This window comes from Peromyscus eremicus, chromosome 14, assembly GCF_949786415.1.
Source record: "Peromyscus eremicus chromosome 14, PerEre_H2_v1, whole genome shotgun sequence".
Lineage (NCBI taxonomy): Eukaryota > Metazoa > Chordata > Mammalia > Rodentia > Cricetidae > Peromyscus > Peromyscus eremicus.
This window is the reverse complement of record NC_081430.1, coordinates 3900167-3921090: the sequence shown is the minus strand read 5'-3', so window position 1 is coordinate 3921090 and position 20924 is coordinate 3900167.

The following is a 20924-nucleotide window of genomic DNA, read 5'->3' as shown; positions in this document are numbered from 1 at the left end:
ATTCTGTGATCCATGATAAAAAGCCATTTGAATAATATTGACTCTACTTCAAAACAGTGACATCTCTTTATTGACTCTACTTCAAAACAGTGACCTCTCTCGTACACTTACCTGTAATTGTTGAATGATGAGCCCAGAATTCATCCTCCTCAGGCTGCAATGAGGTACTCCAATACTTTCACTGTGGTACTGTCGGAAAAGCTGAATAGGGAGACCAACAATTACGTTAATGTTCACACACCTACTCAGCAGTAATCCAACTGCTGGGAAGGCAGAGATAGGTGGATCTCCGGAGCTCCCAGGCCAGTCAGTCCTAGCCCATGAGCTCCAAATTCAGGGACAGATGCTGCCTCAAAATGAAGACGACACCTGATAAGAAGAACTCTGACTTCTGTGTTCACATGCACACACACTTCACAGAGCAACTAACAGCACACTGGAAACAGATGAAATATTAGAAAATTTCAACCAGGAAATAGATAAGAAGAACTATATGGCAATATTAGAACTGAAAAAAATGAAAGGATTAAACTTAAAAGGCTCAACAGTAGAACTGAGTGACAAAAGACAAGAAAATATAATTTAAATTAATTAATCTAAGCGGCATAGGCAAATTAGACAAACTGGATTCATGGTCTATATGGGTTGTAACAAAAAAACAGAATCTTTTATTCTCAGATGGGGAAGCAAAGAAAGAAGACATTTAAACGTGCACAAAGAAATACTGAAAATTTTCCAAATACGGAAGAAATTGAACGACAGTGGGCAAAAATATAAGTACATGATATAGGGTTATCTTTTTCTCATGATGTTTCAAGGTTTTCTTTGGTGGATAAAACAAAGATAATAAACCTGACAGCATTAGTTACTCAAAGGCTGAAGCAGAGGAATGAAACAGGAAGGGAACACACAAAATTGAGATGGCACACTGAAGATCACATTGAATGCAAATGTCTAAAATACAATCTAATAAATTCCCCAAATAATAAACATTTATATATTAGGGCTAGTAATGTGTACTAGTAACATCAGTCGGCTTTCTCATGCTAGTTTCTCTTTATCTTTCCTGCCTAGTCATAAATTTTATTACACTTTATTTACTTATTTATTTATTGTATGAGAGAGAGAGAGAGGGAGAGAGAGAGAGAGAGAGAGAGAGAGAGAGAGAGAGAGAGAGAGAGAGAGAGAGAGAGAACATAGCTAAGTGAACACACGTTGTAGTATGAGGCGTGTGGAGGAAAGATGAAAATTTCCGATCTATCCACCATGTCTGTCCCAAGAATCAAGCTCAAGTTGTCAGGTTTGGCAGCAAGTTCTTTCATCTGCTAAGCCCTCTCACCGGCCCTTTCCTAATTTCTTTCTTGACTTTTCTGTAGCATATCTCATTGCCTTTCTGGCCTCAGGTTTACATCATACAAGGTTCTCCATGGTGACTTCCTCACTCAAAGACATTTTGCACATATAAAATAAATACCAGATCTCCAGACTGCAGAATAGAGGAATGTGCCTAGGATGTCAAGTTAGGTGCTGCTTATCCTACTGAAGTCTTGGGAATGTTTACTTTATTTACTAGTGTAGCTTAGGAAATCAAGATGAAAGCCTGAGTTTTAACAGAACTAAGGGTCTGTATATGTGTATTCTTCTTCGCATTTTGGGATTGCCTAAATGTGATTTATTGGTGAAGACAAGAACTCATAAAATAAAAACCACCTAGCAGGATCATACATGAATTGTTTGTAAACTGCTGTGCTCGGACGTTAGCAAGTCATATCTGCTGCCCAAGTACGAAGATGTGCTGAGACACTCATCATGAGTTGTTCCATTTTTCCTTTTATTGTTGCTCAGACTCATCTTCACTCAGGTTTGTAATTAAGCAAGTACTCTGTCATATATAATTCCCCACATCTGAAACTCGAGACAGAATTTCTTTCAAGACGAATTGCATTTATCTCAATTAATGAGTCATTAAGTTTCATTTCCACTGCCAAGTGCACATTACCATTTATTCATTATGATATGCTGAATCCAGAAACTTCAGTGAGTGCCAAAAATATCATTTCTCCTCTCTCCACATTTTTCCTCCCGGGACATAAGTATGTCTGTTCACTCACCTCAGCTCTGCCCAACATGTCTGCTGTTTCCATCCCAGCTACTTGGCTGAAGGGCTTGGGACTTTTGCATTTATAGGGTCAGATATCCAGAGACAATTTGTACTCCACCCAACACTCGTGGATTTGGATTCTGATGTTATCGTTCAAACATACTTCCAGAAATGAAAGATTATTTCACCAAATCCTCATGCCACCTGGTCCTACTTATTTATACTTTGCATTTTCTCAGCTACACTGCAGCAGCCCACCTGGGAGGAAATGACAGAGGGTCTGGAAGTGTGTGGTATAGGAGGCCATAGGAGTATACAGCAGGGGACAACTGGTATTGAACAAGTCAACCCACCAGAAGAATAACTCTGTTGGGGAGCCCACCTGGCAAAGCCGTGGGGTCACTGGCTGTGGGAACCAGTTGTTCTCTGTAACTTTCTCAGGTGCCACCACTTCCCTCGCTAAAAAGAACCGCTGTGTGTTCTTTCCACAGCCCACTGGTAGTGTGTTTTACACCTTCAGGCCCACATATAGCTGTGCATGGCCAGAAAGATGATTTCTGTTTAAGCTGTGTAATTCTGATGATTAGAAATAATACTAGAATATTTTTCATAACTGACACAAGAAAGTAACAGTATTCTCAGTCACAAAGACAGCTAATTTTAGATTTCAGAACAAATTCAAAACAGACTAGCTGCCCCTGCAGAGAATACACAAAGATAAGTTCCCAGGTGTTTATTGCTAAATCAAGGTTAGAACTGAAGCAACGTTGGTAGACATAATCCCCTAAAGTAATTCTCTTTCTGCACGTACCCCAACCACTCAAGGTTCAGCCAACTGTGATTGTTAAGTCCTGAATTTCAATGTCATTCTCTGTCTGGGAACTCTAACTGCTCAGGCTACATGCTCGACCAAGCATTACTCACTAGCCAGTCAGCTTGACCTTCCTAGCCTGAAAAAAACTGTGTGACTTATCATGTGTTATGAGAATGGGTCAGATCTTGAAAATGCAACATATAATTGTCCAGAGTTTGGCTATGAGAGGAGGAGTAAGAAAATGTATGAGTGAATGTGTGTGTGTGTGTGTGTGTGTGTGTGTGTGTGTGTGTGCTAAAAAGGATATGTAGCTGATTTGCAGAAGGAGTAATGTGAGAGAGTGTGCTGAAAGAGTGTGTGTGTGTGTTTGTGTGTGTGAGTGTGTGTGTGTGTGTGTGCTGAAAAGGATATATAGCTGATTTGCAGAAGGAGTAATGTGAGAGAGTGTGCTGAAAGAGAGAGAGAGAGAGTGTGTGTGTGTGTGTGTGTGTGTGTGCTGAAAGAGAGATGTAGCTGAATATGAAGAAGTGAGAGTGAGTGAATGAGAGAATGAGCGAGGAAAGAGTGAATGAATGATGTAGAAGATGTGTGTGTGTGTGTGTGTGTGTGAGAGAGAGAGAGAGAGAGAGAGAGAGAGAGAGAGAGAGAGAGAGAGCTGTATGAAAGAAATGCTGTTGTGTAGAGGAGTGAAGAGAAGGAACTATGTAAAGAGCTGTAAAGTGAGTGTGTGAGTGCGTTAGAGTGAGTGTGTAGGTGTGCATAGGGAGCACTATGAGTAGCTAGACAGGAAAAAGAGCAAGGGAGATTTTCAGAAAGAGATTCTGAGATGTATGTGTGTAAAGAGAGATATATCGCTGTATGTAAAGAGATATAGCTATGTGGAGACAGAAATTTTCAGAAAAAGATTTTTTAAGATGAAGTAAAAGAGAAAGTTACCATCAGAAAGCATGTGTTTCATATTTTTTACTTCCGATAGAAAAAGTCTAGGCCTCAGTTAGATAAGAATTTTTCCTAGGCCCTCATTACATTTGTGAATTTTTTTTTTTGTATACCTCTAGGTGCTGACTGGAGGCAGGACCTCCTTGTCACTGATAGCATAGAGTATTACTATGAATGTATTTGGATTGCCTCCTGACCTAAGTTTTTTCCTGAACAGTTCTTGGAATTCTGTGTTTGTTCTAAGCTTTGTCAGTAAGAGCTTTTCTCCTTTATGTCTGTGATGAGGGGTGATAAAATGATGCCCAGTTGGCATGATGCATCCTTTATGTAATGAAGAGAAAAAAGTTCAAAGATTAAAGAAAGTATCTAGGAGCAGTTAGAGATCTATTCTGTAGAAAATTCTAAACAGTTTAACTGAACAACTGTTATTGTTTGGATATAAAATATCCCCCATAACTCTTCTGTTTAAATAATTAATCCTAGCTCATAGTACTATTTGGGGAGGTTATTGAACCTTTAAATGGTAGGACTTCTCTGGAGGAAGTAGACCACTGAGGGAAAGTTTGAGTTTGAGGGTATAGTCTAGCCCTAGTTTGGGCCCAACTTCCCTCCATCCTGACTTGGGTAAGATACAAGAAGCAATCGCTACCCTCTTCAGCTCTGCCTTCCCTGCCATGGTGCACTACATCCCTGAAACCATGGGCCCAAACAGCAATTTCTCCCCAATACTGTTTCTATCAGATATTCTGTCACAGCAAGTGGTAAAGTTCTTGCTGGGATAGTCCCTGTTGCTGAAACACCAGCTTGTGTGGTTCTTAGGCCTTTGGAAGTGGTTTGCAGGAGGAATGTGGAAGAGCTTGGTGCTGTTATCTAAAGAAGCTGTGGACGGTAGTAAGCAGAGTTTAATGGTCCTTTCTGACTGGAGTGAGGAAGAGCAGAGTTCCAAGAGAAAGAGAAGCAGTGAAGTCTGAGCTTGTGGATTTTCAGAGAGGAAAAAGACTTCCACAGATTGGATTTAACACCCTCCCATTACAACCTGGCAAAGAACCTGGCTGAGTTCTGACCATATCCTGTGAATTTGAGTGGGGATAAATGTAAAATAATTAGGCATCGTTACTTGGTGGGGGAGGCAGAGAAGGAAGGAAGGAAGGAAGGAAGGAAGGAAGGAAGGAAGGAAGGAAGAAAGAAAGACCTTCTTGTGAAGTCTTGTTTGCACTGGAGCACTTTAACATTTTGTTTGACCATTTCTTCTATCTTGTTTTCAATGCCTCAGATTCTCTCTTCTGTGTTTTGTTTCTGTGAGTGAGGCTTGCCTCTGAGATTCCTGATCAAGTTCCTAAATTTTTCCTATCATTATCTCTCAGTTTAGGGTTTCTTTATTGATTCTATGTCCACATTCATGTCTTGAACAGTGTTCTTTATCGTGTTCCACTGTTTTTTTATTGTGATTCTATAGATTTCATCAATGGAGTTGTATGTATTCTCTTCAAGGTCCTTGAGCATGCAGATAAAACTTTTTAGTATTTCCATTTCTCAGGGCCTATTGTAGTAAGGTTGCTGGACTTTAGTGGAGACATAGTGTCCTGGCTGTTATTGATTGTGTTTTTAAGCTGGCATCTAGGCATATGGGCTTCGGACAATTTTAATTCTAGGTGTTGATATCTGATCTTTTATTTGTTGGATGGGTGTTTCATTCCTTGGTTTCTGTTATCCTCTCTGGATCTTAGGAGCATGTAGTGGCTATGGATTGTTGGTAGGGTGTGCTTCTAAAACCCTAACAGGTATGAACACTGTGAGGTCCTGGGTGGAACTTGTTTCTAGGTATTGGAAGCTGACACAGAAGAATAGGTCTAGGCTAGAAGCATAGGTATCTGAGAAGGGCCTTGTGGTAGATTGAATGTAATTGGCTCCCATAATCTCATAGGGAGTGGCACTATTAGGAGGTGTGCCTTTGTTAGAGTAGGTATGGCCTTGTTGGAGGAAGTGTGTCACTGTGGGGGCAGGCTTTGAGGTCTCCTATGCTTGGAATACTGCACAGTGAGACAGTCAACTTCCTGTAGCCTGCAAGATATAGCACTGTCAATTCCAGCACCATGCCTGCTTGCATACTTCCATGCTCTGCCGTGATGATAACGGACTGAACCTCTGAAACTATAAGTGAGCCACCACAATTAACTGTTTTCTTTATAAGTATTGCTGTGGTCATGGTGTCTCTTTATAGCAATAAAAACACAAACTAAGACAGGCACGTAGGAAGGAGTAATGTTGGGTTTGCCATGAGGGTCTGTAGAGTCCACAGGGAATGGAGGGAGAGAGGGAAGACAGGCCCCTGAGGCTGGTCTGCTGCAGAGCTGGGGATGGCACTGGAGAATTGGAATTGGAGGATGAAAGAAGAGTGAAGATCACCTCCCTGATTTTGTGAGCCGCACACTGGGTTTCCAGGGAGAAACTGTCTTGTGTTTTATTGGCTACCAAGAAACTAAGCAGGAGGCTACCTCTTGAGTATCTTACAGATTTTGGAAATAGTGATGAAGGATAGTAAAATCCTCAGTGCATGAAGACACCAGTATGAATGTTAAAGGGCACTCCCATGATCCATAATGCTGTTAGTGAAAAACCTCAGTGCCATGGGAAGGCCAGGTCCATGTGAGTGGTTAACTAGGTCTCCAGGGCCTACCTGCAACAATATAAGCTGTTGCTATTATTGTTGGTTATATACCAAAGCTAAACAATGAGTGCTTATTGCTGCAGGCTCTCCGTGCTCTGGTTCCAGAACGTGACTGACACTGACAGAGAAGCTCCTTTCCTGCTATATGATGTTTGTTATAGTAGAAGGTGTTATGGAGGAAGCTCAAAGAGAATTGAAGTAACAGTCCTGCTAGATTATAGGCATTACCGGTGTGTCATAAAACATGGACCCAGTAGTGCAATATGACATAACTATCATGGGTGAAGCCAACTATGTCACAATTATATTTACATTTTACTCAAACGGAAAGAACTGGCATTAGGTTCCACAGTCCAGGGCAATAATTCGTTTGAGAGGGCACTATCAATATTTGATAATTAGATAGGATGTGACTGCCAAATTACCTTCTAAACACTTGTTTTAGTTACTGGGGAGACTCATGACAGGTCAAGGTTTGGTAGTAAATGACTCTTTTGTAGCTTAGTGGTCCTATGCTCTGAGTAACTAGAAGAAAATTATCAGGGATATCATCCCTCCAAGGCTCAGGGAACATTGTAGAAGAGAGTGTAGAAAATATCTAAGAGCCAGAGAAATGGGTGCAGTATATGTGGCTATTTCCTCCAAACTGAAACAGTTCCTTCCAGACTTTTGAAGGAGGCTTATAAGACTTAGAAATATATATTTAAAAAAAAACATAAAGCTTAGGAAAGTCAACAAATACCAAGATTTGCAGGAGCAAAGCATTCCCAGAGAAGACTCCAGCTACTACTGATTCTAAGTTGAGATTCTAAGAGCTTCTTTTGTGAGCTGTCACCCATACTTCAGTAAGCTTTCAGTGATGCGGCTTCATTGAATGCGGTGCTTCTGAAAGGAACCCCTCATTCACGCGTTTGTGAGAACCCCAGTGAGCTCATTTGTGTACCCAGCTAGGCTTGGGTGGAATGTTTGTTCTGCCATGGGTACTCTATGGGTTGAACAGACATTTGCTCATATCACCCAAAGATTGAATCACATAATATTATTTTATATATCAATTGAAATATGTTTTAATTTTTTCTAAAATATCTGGCGGAATCTTTCAGGGTCTCAGGACTTCTGTCTGTCTTTCTGTCTGTCTATCTGTCCCTCTCTCGGCTCTCTCTTGAACTCTGGGAGTACCTTGTCATTACTGGCCAGTTCACTTGTCATTCACTGGACCGGACCGTGTGGATATTTGGATTGGGCTACATTGAACTTCATTGAACTTCAACTTTACCAGCTCAAAATCAATAACCTAATCAATAATGGATTGTTGATTCTCATTCTTTCTATTGTGGCACCCATTTCTACAGTACTCCTCTTTGTGCTCACGGTGAGTTATTGCTTCCTTTCTCTATATATGTCAGAATGTGAACTCCCATCTAAGCCAGGCAGATTTGGTCAAGGTATGAACATTCATTTTATTTATAAGAATGTGTGCATATTAACTCAGATCTGAATATTTTTAAAACATTGACTAGCGACTGTCAGGCCACTTTACTGTTTCTAAAACTAAAAAAAAATAAACTGAAATCTGTTTCTAAGAATTGTTCCATCATTAGAAATAGTTTAGTTTTATGTCAGCAGAAATAAACTGAATTTCCTTCCATTAATATTACATAATTATTTCATCTAAAATATATGCTTGAATTATCTAATTAAGAATTAACTGGTTATTCTAATAGTCCATGCTTTTATTCTCCTAACCTTAATTAGATACCTTTCACAGCTTAGACCGTATCCTTGGCACATATAATAGAATAGAGAAAAATGGGACAATTGGTCTGAGTTAGCTGGTATACTGCTTGGTGTTGTGTGTGAGAGTAATCGAATGGCAGTAACATTGCAGTTGAGGCAAGAAAGCTCTTAATTTGAAAGTACAATGTCATGGCACCTGCTGTAGACCAAACAAATGGGGGGGAAATTTTCCGATAATTAAGATAAATCTTCAGGAAAAGGATCATAAAGTGAAGCAGCATAAACTCAAGCCAAAGGAGATGAGGAACTTCATGACTCTGGAGAATCGAGAGTGGTTCAGCCTGTCTGGGAAAGAAAAGGCTTTGCATAAGAATTCATGTGTAAAATAATGAAAGAGCCTTGTACTACATTCTAAAAGGACCTACAATAATAACACGGTGAAATGAATTTCTGAAAGGAGGTGTGACAATAATATAAAGCCTAAGAGAACAGTACCAATCCCAGCAGGAAGGAAAGTGAGACAGAAAAGCTTGAAAATGCCTTGACTTTTGGTTGCTGGGAGACAGATCAAGGTCTCTCTACGGTCCCATCAGTACAAATCAAGTCAGTCAAGATGCAAGTCACCTGAAGAAACAGTCATAAGTCACTATGTGCATTTATTTTCCCTACCACAGTCCAGAAAGGAGGACCAAATCAATTCTGAATCCATGACTTTGCCTGCATGAATGACAGCAGGTCGTTTTCAGTGGGTCAAGTCCAGCACAGTATTTACTCAGTATTGAAATGTAGTTATGGGAGAGGGAATTGGTTGACTTCCAGAATTATGAAATCAAACTTTTGGCAACAAAATTAATCAAATGAACAAATGTCTTTAGAGGTCTTTTTGTTAGCTTGGTTTTGCGTGAGGCCAACATTGGGTTATTTTGAGCCTCACCTCATCCTGCATGCTTTGTCCCACACCATAAAAATGATAATAATGGATACATATAATTTTTGAATTCTGAAATTCATCATTTTATCCCTGAACCCCACCAGAAATTGATACCTGGATCATGAAAGGGGGATTTGCTTTGGACACTACCATCTCACCAGGGAAGCCTCTGAGTTTGTTTTTAACCTTCAAATATTAAATCTTAAGGAACTTCCTGACATTGCTCTCCACTTAAGTCAGCTCAAAACTGACTTCCAAGCTAGACTTTACCAGGTTTTACTCTCTTAGCTCTGGATTTTATTATTCAGTAATACCTGATAAAATGGAATGGCCCACCCATTCTGTCACAGTCTCCAAACTGGAGAAGAATACATCAAGTTATTTTCATTTCTTCAGTCATGGCATCCTGTTATAAATTCTAAAGCACAATTCTAAAATGTGATTTTTGAATAAGAACTATGGATTACCATTTTGCAATAGCAAAAGCGTCCTTTAGTTTTAGCATAACAGAAAACAGACCAGAAGCCTGAAGTGTACTCCCCAGTTAGGAAGTAGCTCCACACTTTCTGTTAAGTCAAGCTTACCTAGTCTGCAGGTCTTCCTGCTTGTAGTTTGCACAGAGCAGTTGTCTTCTGCTGCTTTGCTTTGTGTTTGAGAATGTGTAAACAAGCATGGTGCATTGCAGGTTCTGTGAAAGGAGCAGTTCAGAGCAACAGAACACACCTCACCATGAAGTCATGACACCCAAACCTTTGAATAGGCTCCATGAGCACCTTTATCCCGACAGTGTTTATCCTAGGTCTGTGTACTCTAGGCTAGACACAAAGATCTATCAAATGAATTAGACAGACATGCTCTGGCTGGGCTCCTAGTAGCACAACAGATAAAAAGAGAAACGAGTTTCCCACACGGAACTGTTCCCTCAAAGGAAATGTTTATCAGCTTCTCCTTCAGCATGATTCATGATGTGCAGTCCTCTGTACACTTATGGGTTAAGAAAGAATAACTAAGATAGAACAGACAAATTAAGTCAGTCGGTGCCACCTGCAGTCAGAATAATGACTTAAAGCCTTAGTGGGAAGATCACAGGGAAACTCAAATGAAGAACTCAGCAAAGATATCAAACTCTGGGGACATATTAGACAGAGTTTGGGGGAAGGAGGAAAAAGAAGAAAAATTCACTACCTTGATGTTTTTATTCTCTATATAAATGTCATAGTTATTATTATGAATTTTAATTCCAGAAATCTATTATCTGTATTTTATTATTTTTTAAATTAGTATATAAAACAGTTTCATTATTAAAAGTTGCACACATGAATATCATGTTATTTTGCTGCTATTGGCCCTCCTCATCGCTATCCTTTCTCTCCCCTTCCCCCTTCTCCTTACTCATCTCAGCTTTTATTTCACACGTAGAGAAACGCAATAGTAAACACAGGACACACTGATTCGCATTCATTGAAATAGTCTGTCACCCGAACATAGTGACTACTGTGATATTTCAAAGATGCCTTGAATAAAAGAAGAATTTGAAAGCAAAATTAAAATAAGGGTGTGTGAATTGATTATTTATAGTACTTTAGATATGGTAAAGCACATTATTACCTTGACTTCATCTTCAATTTATGACAATAAGAAAAATGGTGTGATGATAATAATGTAAATATTATAAGTAAAATAAAATCAGTAAAATATTATAAATAAATATTTAAACTCTTAAAGAAGAAAATAATGAGGAAAGTATATGAAAATTGTAAAAATGTCATTCATCTCCTGGCTTATGAAATCTGGGTTTGAAAGGGTTCAATTATTTGAATAATTATGGAGAGCATGTAGCCATCGCCTCTTCAAATACTGGACCTTCTTCCTTTTTTCAATTACCTTTTTCAGGTAGATACATAGTAATTTATGTTACTTGCTCTAAATTTCTTTGTGTTGGTTACTTTAAATTTCAAAGTTTCATCTCCTTGTGTATATACAAAGAATTGTGCTTTCAAGTGCTCCTGTTGCATACTTTGTAACAGCTGGTTTTTCAGTGCACCATCTACAGTGTTTTTCTACATCTTAGGTTTACATGACAACGATTAATATCATCAGTAGATTTTTTTAATAATCAAAATAATCCAATTGGTCTGTCGAGCCTTGAAATGGCTCAGTATGTGAAAGTGTTCCCTGTGGCTTTATTCTGAAGAGAGGGTCCTGCTGTGGAGACCAGACTGATGGCTACACCAGCTTTCAGCCATGAGAGGTGTACACAACCATGCAAGGTTTTGATGGGTCTTGCTACACTCCGCCTTCACCCATGCCCAATGGGCGCCACAAGCTGTGTTTGACAAGGACACTCATATTCAGGCTAAAGGCTCTAGGATTAAAACTTTGGAACCATTTTGATTCTTGATGTTTCCTGGCTGCTATGCTAAACTCAGCTTTGAACTTTCTTAATCATTATTACCATAACTTAGATCCCATGGATTCTCAGAGTTGGTGTCTCTCAGGCTTACTTGCTTGAGGGCTGCTTCCTTAGTCTCCTATTTCTTTGATCCTTAGAAGATCTGATGTACAGTTAGCCTCTTTGGTAAGATTTAGTAAGTTCATGTTGAAATGACCTACATGACCCATACCTCTGTTACTGTCTTTTATTTTCTTCTGTTACTCCTCAGTCTAGAAACTGAGTCACTTGGAAACTGAGAAAATTATCCACAGGAATTGCTGCCTTTAATGCTCCTTTTCATTGCTCCTGTAAGAAAGTTACTATCACCTTTCTTAACTATTCCTATAACCACTTCACTCCTCTGACTTGATACTTTTAGACTTAGCATGTGGGTACAAACTCGAAAACCATCTTCTACATCTCACATAGTCAAACCTCACTTGCTTGACAAAGTTCACTCACCATCCACCCCCTTTTCAGCTTTTCAGACAGATTCACCTTCAGCCTCAGCTCTGCTACTTCCCACACGTGTAAATTCAGACGAGTCATTGCACTTGCACTGATTTACTTATTAGTAAAAACGGGGAGAGTAATCTTTAACTTTCTTGCTCCAAAATTTATCACATATGTCTTTTGTACAAAATGATCATTTTTTGTGACGTTTCTGTATATATGTGTATACATATGTATAGATATATACATAATTAGTTTCTTTTTCTCTTCACTGGCAAAAGCAACTTAAGGGAGAAGGAGCTGTTTTGTCTCACAGTTTGTGGTACAGCCCCTCACAGTGGGAAAGGCACATGGCAGGAACACGAGGCAGCATCACACCCACAGCAGGAAGCAAAGAGCAGTGGATGATGAAGTCTGAGGTCAGCGAAGAATGGAAGGGGGCAGAAGCAGAGGTGAGGCTGGTGTGCAAGCCACACTGCTTTTCTCTCAGATCTCTTTGTATCTGGGCCTCAGCCAGAAGGCGGCATCCACTCTGGGCAATAGGCATCCCTCAGCCAATCTTTCTGAGAACTTCCTCCCAGAGCTGCCCAGAGGTGTGTTTCTCAGTTGGCTTCGGACCAGTCAAGTGGAAAACTGAGATTGGCCTTCATAATCATGTCCTTTTCCACTGCCTTCATTATGCTTTCTTGTCTCTCTCCTCTTGTTCTGATCCCTTCTCTTCATACACAGCCCCCTTGCTACATTCACACACACACACACACACACACACACACACACACGTATGAGAGAAATACGTGATATTCATCTTTTGGTGTTTGGCTTATTTCACTTAGCATGATGGTCTCTAATTCTATCTGTTTGCTTGCAAATTCCCTGATTTTTTTATGTTTGAATTAAGCTCCACCATGCGTAAATATCATGTTTTCCTTGTGCATTTGTCTGTTGTCAGACACCTAAGCTGATTTGATATGTTGGATAATAAATAGTGCTACAGTGGACATGGATGCGGAAGTGTACATGTATTATGATGACACAGATTTCTTTGAGTGTACATCCAGGAGCAGTACATCTGGATCAGGTTCTCTTCCTACTATTTAGAGGACCACCATCTTGATTTTCACACTAACTGCACCAACCAGCCTTGGTGCAGTGGGGAGGGGCTTGGACCTGCCCAGGCTCAGTGTGCCAGGCTCTGCTGACTTCCCATGGGAGACCTTGACTTGGGGGATGTGGGGATGCGGGGTAGCTTGGGAGAGAAGGCTGTGGGGTGGGAGGAGGGAGGAGAGGGGAATCTGTGGGTGGTATGTGGAGTGAGTAGAAATTTTCTTAATAAAGAAAAATGAAAAAAAAATGTCTTTGCTCCTACATCCCCATCACCAACATTTCCAGAAATTATTTGGGAGTTAAAATGAAATTAAGGACAAAAATATATTTTATAAAATATAGGGACAACATATGTATATGTGTGTGTGTATTCCTTAGTTTAACTTTGCTCTCCATAGTGAAATTATGTTCAGTGAAATCCACCAGCATTTTTACACATAATCCTCTTAAGTTTCTCAAAAAGTGGTTATGAAAACAATGCCTTGAGTTCTGGTCCATTCCTCATAATTTATTTTCTTAATATATGAAGGAGACTTGGCAGGATAGAAACTTCCTTAGTTCATATTCTCTTTCTTTGAATACCCTTTGTGAAATTTAATTTGTTATTATTGTATGTGTGCATGCATGCTCATACATACCTATGATACATAGGGGGCAGGTGTACGTTGTAGAAAGCAAGAAAGGCAGAGGCACCTTGGTGCAGTTAGTTCACCTCCTCCACTTACACATGTTCTGGGGAGTAAATCCCTAGGTTTGCATCATCCTATGGCAAGCACCTGCTGAGGCCTTCTTACATTTGTCCTGGTTAGTTTTTTGTTTGTTTGTTTGGTTGGTTGGTTGGTTGGTTTTTGGGTTTTTTTGTTTTGTTTTGTTTTGTTTTTTTGTCAAGTTGGCATATGCTAGAGTCATTTGAGAAGAGGGAACCTGAATTGAGACAATATCTCTGCCAGATTGGCCTGTGGCTAAGGCTGTGGGACATCTTTTTGATTAATGATTTATGTGGGACCTAGGCAAATAGACCTGTGTTGTATAAGAAAGCAGGATGAGCAAGTCATAAACGAGTAAATCTTTGTAAGCAGCACTCCTCTGTATAGTGAAGCTTCTGCTTCAGTTCCTGCTTCTCTATTCCTGCCTTGATTTTCTGCCCTTTCTTCCGTGATGGACTGTGATAGTAAGTGTACATGAGACAAAGCCTTTCCTCCCGAGTTGCCTTTGGTCATGGTGTTTTATCATAGCAAATAGAAATCCTGAGATTCTGCCCCTCTTTTTATCTTCATGAAAGTATTATTCTATTTTCTAGTACTAGTATATTGATTTCTATAATGATATTTGACGATTGGTGGCCCCACCAACCGTAATCACTGGGAGTTAAAGTGTCTTTTCCTCTTTACATTCTGTATATCTCTCTTTTTTAAGTATTTCTTTAATTTGTGTATGAGCATTTGTAGGCACACCTGTACCATGGCATGTGCATGAGGACCAGAGAACTCTCAAGATTCCACCCTTTCCTGCCACTTTGTGGGATTAGAGATCAAATTTAGGTTACCATGCCTGTTCATATGAGCTTTTATCTGGTGATCCATCTCCCTGGCTTGAGTATGCTTTTCTTTTTTTACCCACTCAAAACCATTTGCTTCATATAAATAGTTTTCTTGACAGGCTGATAATTTTACATATCTATTTTGCTCCACTGCTTCAGGAGCCACAAATTGTAAACCTAGGGTAAATGAAAAACTAGTTCTTTGGCAAATTAGTAAACCTCTAGCTGGATTAATTTTAAAAAAGAAATAAATTATAAGTTTCAGAAAGTATATTCATTCAAAAAACAGACTTTCAAAATGCATAAAAATATAACAAGTTTTAATTGACAAAAGTATTTGTTAATGAGACTAAATCAGTAGTATTAACCATAGTTAGGGTTTCTGTGGTTGTAGTAAAATACCATGACCAAAGCAACTTGGGAATAGGAGTTTATCTCACAACTCTTAGGTCACACTCGATCACAGAGAGAAGTCATGACAAGGGACTCAAAACAGGAACCTATTAGAAGCAGAAACTGAGGCAAAGGCTACGGAGGAATGCTGCTTACTGGCTTGTTGTTTGGGACTTTCTCAGCCTGCTTTTTTATACACACCAGGACCACCCGACTAGGAATGGCACCACCCAGCACAGCCTGGGCCTTTCCACATCAATCATCAATTTCAAAAATGCCCTGCAGGCTTCTTATGGACCAATCTTTTGGTTTCCCTCTTTTCAGGTAACTCTAACTTGTGCCAATTTAACAAGAAAAAAATTAATCAGCACATTTTCCAAACAGATAGTATCAGAGCAAAATGAGTTCACCAGTGTGCACCCTACCAAATGCTCCATCACAAAAAAATAGTTGCAAGAGAAAAGAATCACGCGTGACAACCAGGTACAACTTATCCTGCGTGTGCAGTGCCGCTTTACCATTTCAAACTCAATTTCCCCAAGCACACTGACTATCTGAAGAAAAAAATCTCAAGATTACAACAGCAGATGTGAAAAATCATTCTGCACAAATTTACCATCAGTTCATAGCCAAACAGGAATAGTGGGGAAAGTCCTCCCTCGATAAGGAGAACCTGCAAGTATGCCGATGACATCATCCGTAATAGCTAAACTTGAATCATTCCCATGGAAACAACACAACAGTGTCCCGACTCCGTGCTTCCCAATATTGTACTGGGAATCCTAGTAAATGCAACAAGACAAAGAGAAATAGAAGGCATAAAATCTAAGATAAACGAAATAAAAATTCTCTACCACATGATCATCTGTGTCAAAACACGACCAATTGTCATATGGAACTGGATATTCTAGGTCTACTGTTTCTCTATATTAGCTTTAAATTTAGTTTCTTTTCTTTTTTTTTTTTTTTTTTTTTTTTTTTGGTTTTTCAAGACAGGGTTTCTCTGTGTAGCTTTGCGCCTTTCCTGGAACTCACTTGGTAGCCCAGGCTGGCCTCGAACTCACAGAGATCCACCTGCCTCTGCCTCCCGAATGCTGGGATTAAAGGCGTGCGCCACCACCGCCTGGCTTAAATTTAGTTTCTTTACATAAAACAACATGATGGTATTTGATTGCATTAATGCTATATGACAAATGTGGAATAACTGGCCTGTTATTTAGAAACAACCACATTTGGAACGAATGAGAGATTATAACATAGTTTCAAGAGACAAAATTAATTTTAAAAAGCCAACCGCCTCCTCGTGTACCAACAAGAAACAAGAAATTTTGAAATTAAAATGTATTACTAGTAATAGTAGTCAATTCCCCAAATTAAAAAAAAATAGAAATCTATCAGGAGATTTTTACAACTTATAAAAGGAACTTTATAAAACACTGATGACAGAAATCAAAGAACTAAATACAGTATAAATGCAATGTTCAATTTATTGAAAGGCAATATTATCAACAATCAATTATTCCACATTTGATATGTATTGATCAATGCAATCAAATCCCACCATGTTGTTTTATATAAATAAACTAATTTAAAAGGTAATATTGAGAAGCAGTAGACTTAGAACATCCAATTCCACAATGACACAGAAAAGCAAAGTTGGAGAGGGCTCAGTCTGTCTGAGTCATTAGTGAAGTCTTAGTAAATATTAGGAAGAAGAGAATGATGGGCAAATCATGAGCCCAGAAATTGACCCACATATATATCACACTGAAATATATAAAAATTCTTATGAGGTAAGATAGGAGAAAACTTTTGAGAAATGAAAATCATTGAGAAATGATTGTGATGTTTTAGATACACCAAAGGCATGAATGATGAAAAATGATAAGGTGGACTTCATTAAACTATGCTCTGTAAAAGGCAATGTTAAAATAATGAGAAGACGGGTTGGGGATTTAGCTCAGTGGTAGAGAGCTCGCCTAGCAAGCACAAGGCCCTGGGTTCGATCCTCAGCTCCAAAAAACAAACAAAAAAAACAAAAAAAAAAAAAACCAAAACAAAATAATGAGAAGACTATTTACAGACTATTTACTAAGACCATATCTGTATTACTCAGACTTTCCGTCACTGAAAAATGCTTCCAAAAAGTTAAGGAAGGCAAGCTGTATTTTGGCTCATAGATTCAAAGGTTTCAATCCATAGCCACCTAACTCTATTGTTGTGAGCCTGTGATAGGGGGTGAACATTATGACGGCGAGCATGTAGTAGAGAAATGCAGCTTACCACGTGATTTAAAGGGAGTAGAGAAGGAGAAGGGCCAGGAACAAAACATCCTATTTCCTGCAGGTGTCACTGCCTTGTTATGTTTCTGCCACAAAACAGTGCCACCAGAAAGCTTCAATGCATGAGTCTGTGGGGACATTTTATATCCAAGCCACAATATCTATCAAATAATTATTTTCTATCATATACAGAAAATGTTTAAAAAAATCAGCAATAGGAAAACAACTAGTTTTTAAAATGCCATAAACCAGAATACCTTTTTGTAGATAGAAGTTGTAATGTATCCAAATAACAGTATAAAATTCAACAATAAAAAAAAAAAGAATCAAGCCACAAGGGACATGGAAGAAACAAAAATGTATACTGTAATATAAAAGAAGACATAGTTTAAAATTCTACATAGGTTATAATTCTAAATACATGTCTTTATGAAAAATTTAAAAAACATGGAAACATTAAAATAAACCTAATTATCACTGAATAGGAAAAGATCAGGAGTAGCATAGTTAATGTTGAGTGTCAACTTGACTGCATTGAGAAATGCTTGGAGCTGTAAGCACATCTCTGGACATGTCTGAGAGGTCTTGTCCAGAGAGAGTTAATGAATGAGGAAAAGCCCACCATGAATGTTCACAGAGCCACCCACAGGTTCAGGACCAGCACAGAGTAAAAAGCTGGGAATCGGAGAGCCAGGGCTGCGGTGGCCATGATCTCCCTCCTCTTTCTGTTGACAAGGAAGTGTCTGCTCTTCTCTGCAATGCCCTCCCCGCTTGGATGGACTGAAACTGGGACACTATGCTGCCCTTTCATGTTCATTGTTACAGCTATAATAAAGTAATGAACACAAATAAGCAGAACGTAGAAAGTATTTAGGACAGTGAAAACATTCTATCTGATTCTAAATTGATACATTCATGCCATTACCTGCCAAAACCAGTAGAATACTTGAAACTAAGATTAAACTCTTCTACAAACTATGGGAAAAATACGCATCATGTTGATTCACTAGTTTCAACAGAAGCACTGTTGTAGCTCATGTTATTACAGCAGAAAAGCATACGTGATGGAACATGCATGGAAAAATACTTTTCAGTAAACACACATATAGCCACACACAACCACACCTCCACATGCTTGTTTGCTTTTTATTACAGTGATAAAACTCCATGATGAAGAGCAGCCCATGAGAAAAGAGTTTATATCATATTACAACTTTCAGATCATGCTCCATCACTGAGGGAAGTCAGGGCATTAATCAAGGCAGGAACCTGGAGGCAGGAACTGAAGCAGAAGTCATGGAGGAAAGCTGCTTACTCTCTTGCCCCCTGTGGCTTGCTCAGATTGCTTTGTTATACACAACAGGATCACCTGCTGGGCATGATACCACCCAAAGTGGACTGGGTTCTCCTACATCAATAATCAATTAAGAAAGTGGCCCACAGACTTGCTTATAGGCTATCTGATAGACACAATTCCTCAACTGAGGTTCCCTATTCCCAGATGACTCAGCTTGAGCAAAGTTGACAGAAAACCTAACCAGCACAATATGTGCATATATTATATATAATGCATATTTTAGATATTATAGAATTGACTTAAACATATAATTATAGACCAATGGACTAGAATTCAAAGTCCAGAAATAATGCATAATTCAAATGAACAGTTGATTTTTCCACACACACCCCAAGATGATAGGGTGCAATGGTTCTCAACTTTCCTAATGCCATAACCCTTTAATACAGTTCCTCATGTTTTGGTGACCCCAATCATAAAATTATTTCATTGCTACTTTATAATTGTGATTTTGCTACTATAAATATTTAATATGCAAGACATCTAATATGTAACCCCAAGGGGGTTGTGACCCACAAGTTGAGAAGCACTCTCTAGTGGTCACAGTTCTTTACCACTGGTTCAGGGACATACAAACACACATCAAGAGAATCTTCTTCCTTCTTTCTGTATAAAGATAAATTTAGTGAACAAGAGCTTAAATATAAGACCAAAAACTACAAAAGTACTAGAAGAAGGCATCATTCCTTTGCTCATTCCCAGTGACCTTATATTTGTCAGGAAGTTTCTTAGACTTGATATTAATAGCAAAAATGAAAAATGAAGGAAATTGGACTTCACAAAAATTAAACCACTATTTCACTTGATGTAGTGCCACCCACCTTGATCTCATCACTCCAGGAGCAAAAGCAGAGGATCTCTGTGAGTTGGAAGCCAGCATGGTCTACATAGGGAGTTCCAGGCCAGCCAAGCTACATAGAGAGACCTTGTGTCAGAAAACCTAAAAGAAGTCTTTAATTAAACCTTTATTTATATCAAAAGGCATTATCAAGAAAATCAAAAGGCAATCTCCAGAATTAGAGTAAAATATATACACATATATATTTATATAAATATATATAAGCATATATATTTATATATATAGTTAATATATATGATAAAATTTTTAACATCTGGGTATAAAGAGAACCAATCTATAACAAAAAGACAAATGATGTTATAAAAATTGGGGAAAGATCTTGAACCCATGTTTCTCCAGGAAGAGATGCCTGTTTCCACTCACATGAGGTGCTCATCATTGTCAGTCATTGGGGAAGCACAAACCTAAATGACTTCACATATTAATAATTAACAGGGTATGGTTTGGCTAATAAAGACAAAAGCATTAACAAAGGGGTAGAAAGTTGTAGTCCTTGTTCATTGATAGTGAGTGTTTTTAATGATACATTCACTAAACAAAAGACTGACAGTTCATCAAAAGTCTAAACAGAATTAGCATTTGATTCAGCTTTAGATACATAACAAAAGAATTGAGGAGGACTCACGTGGGTTCTTTCAAACCATATTTATTACAGGTGTGTCTTACTTAGGGTTTCTATTGCGGTGAAGAGACACTATGACCACAGCAACTCTTATAAAGGGAAACATTTAATTGGGATTGGCTTATAGGTTCAGAGATTTAGACCATTATTGTCATGGCAGGTGGTGTGTAGGCAGACATGATGTTGAAGAAGGAGCTGAGAATTTTACATCTGGATCCACAAGAAGCAGGAAAAGAGAGAGCCACTAGGCTCTCTCTTCTGAAACCCTAAAGCCCACCTCCCAGTGACACACTTCCTCCAACAAGGTCACACCCACTCCAACAAGGCCACACCTCCTAATACCTCTCCCTAAGCATTCAAATATGAGTCTATGGGGACTATTCTTACTCAGACCACCACAGATGGAAGTAATTCAAGTGCCCTGGCAGATGAATGGATAAGCAACAGAGGTATAGACTCATATAGGATATTACTCAGCTTTAAGAAGGAATGAAATTCAGGTGCATGCTACAACATGCGAAGGCCCTGAAAACATACTAAATGAAGAATCCAGATACAAAAGGTCACATATTTCTTAATGTCTTGGCAAAGGAAGCATCTGGTCTAGACAAGTCTCTAAGTATAGAAGGTAAATCTGTGGTTAAAGGGCAGAGAGGGAGAAAAGAAGAGTGGATCATAGAGAGTTATAGA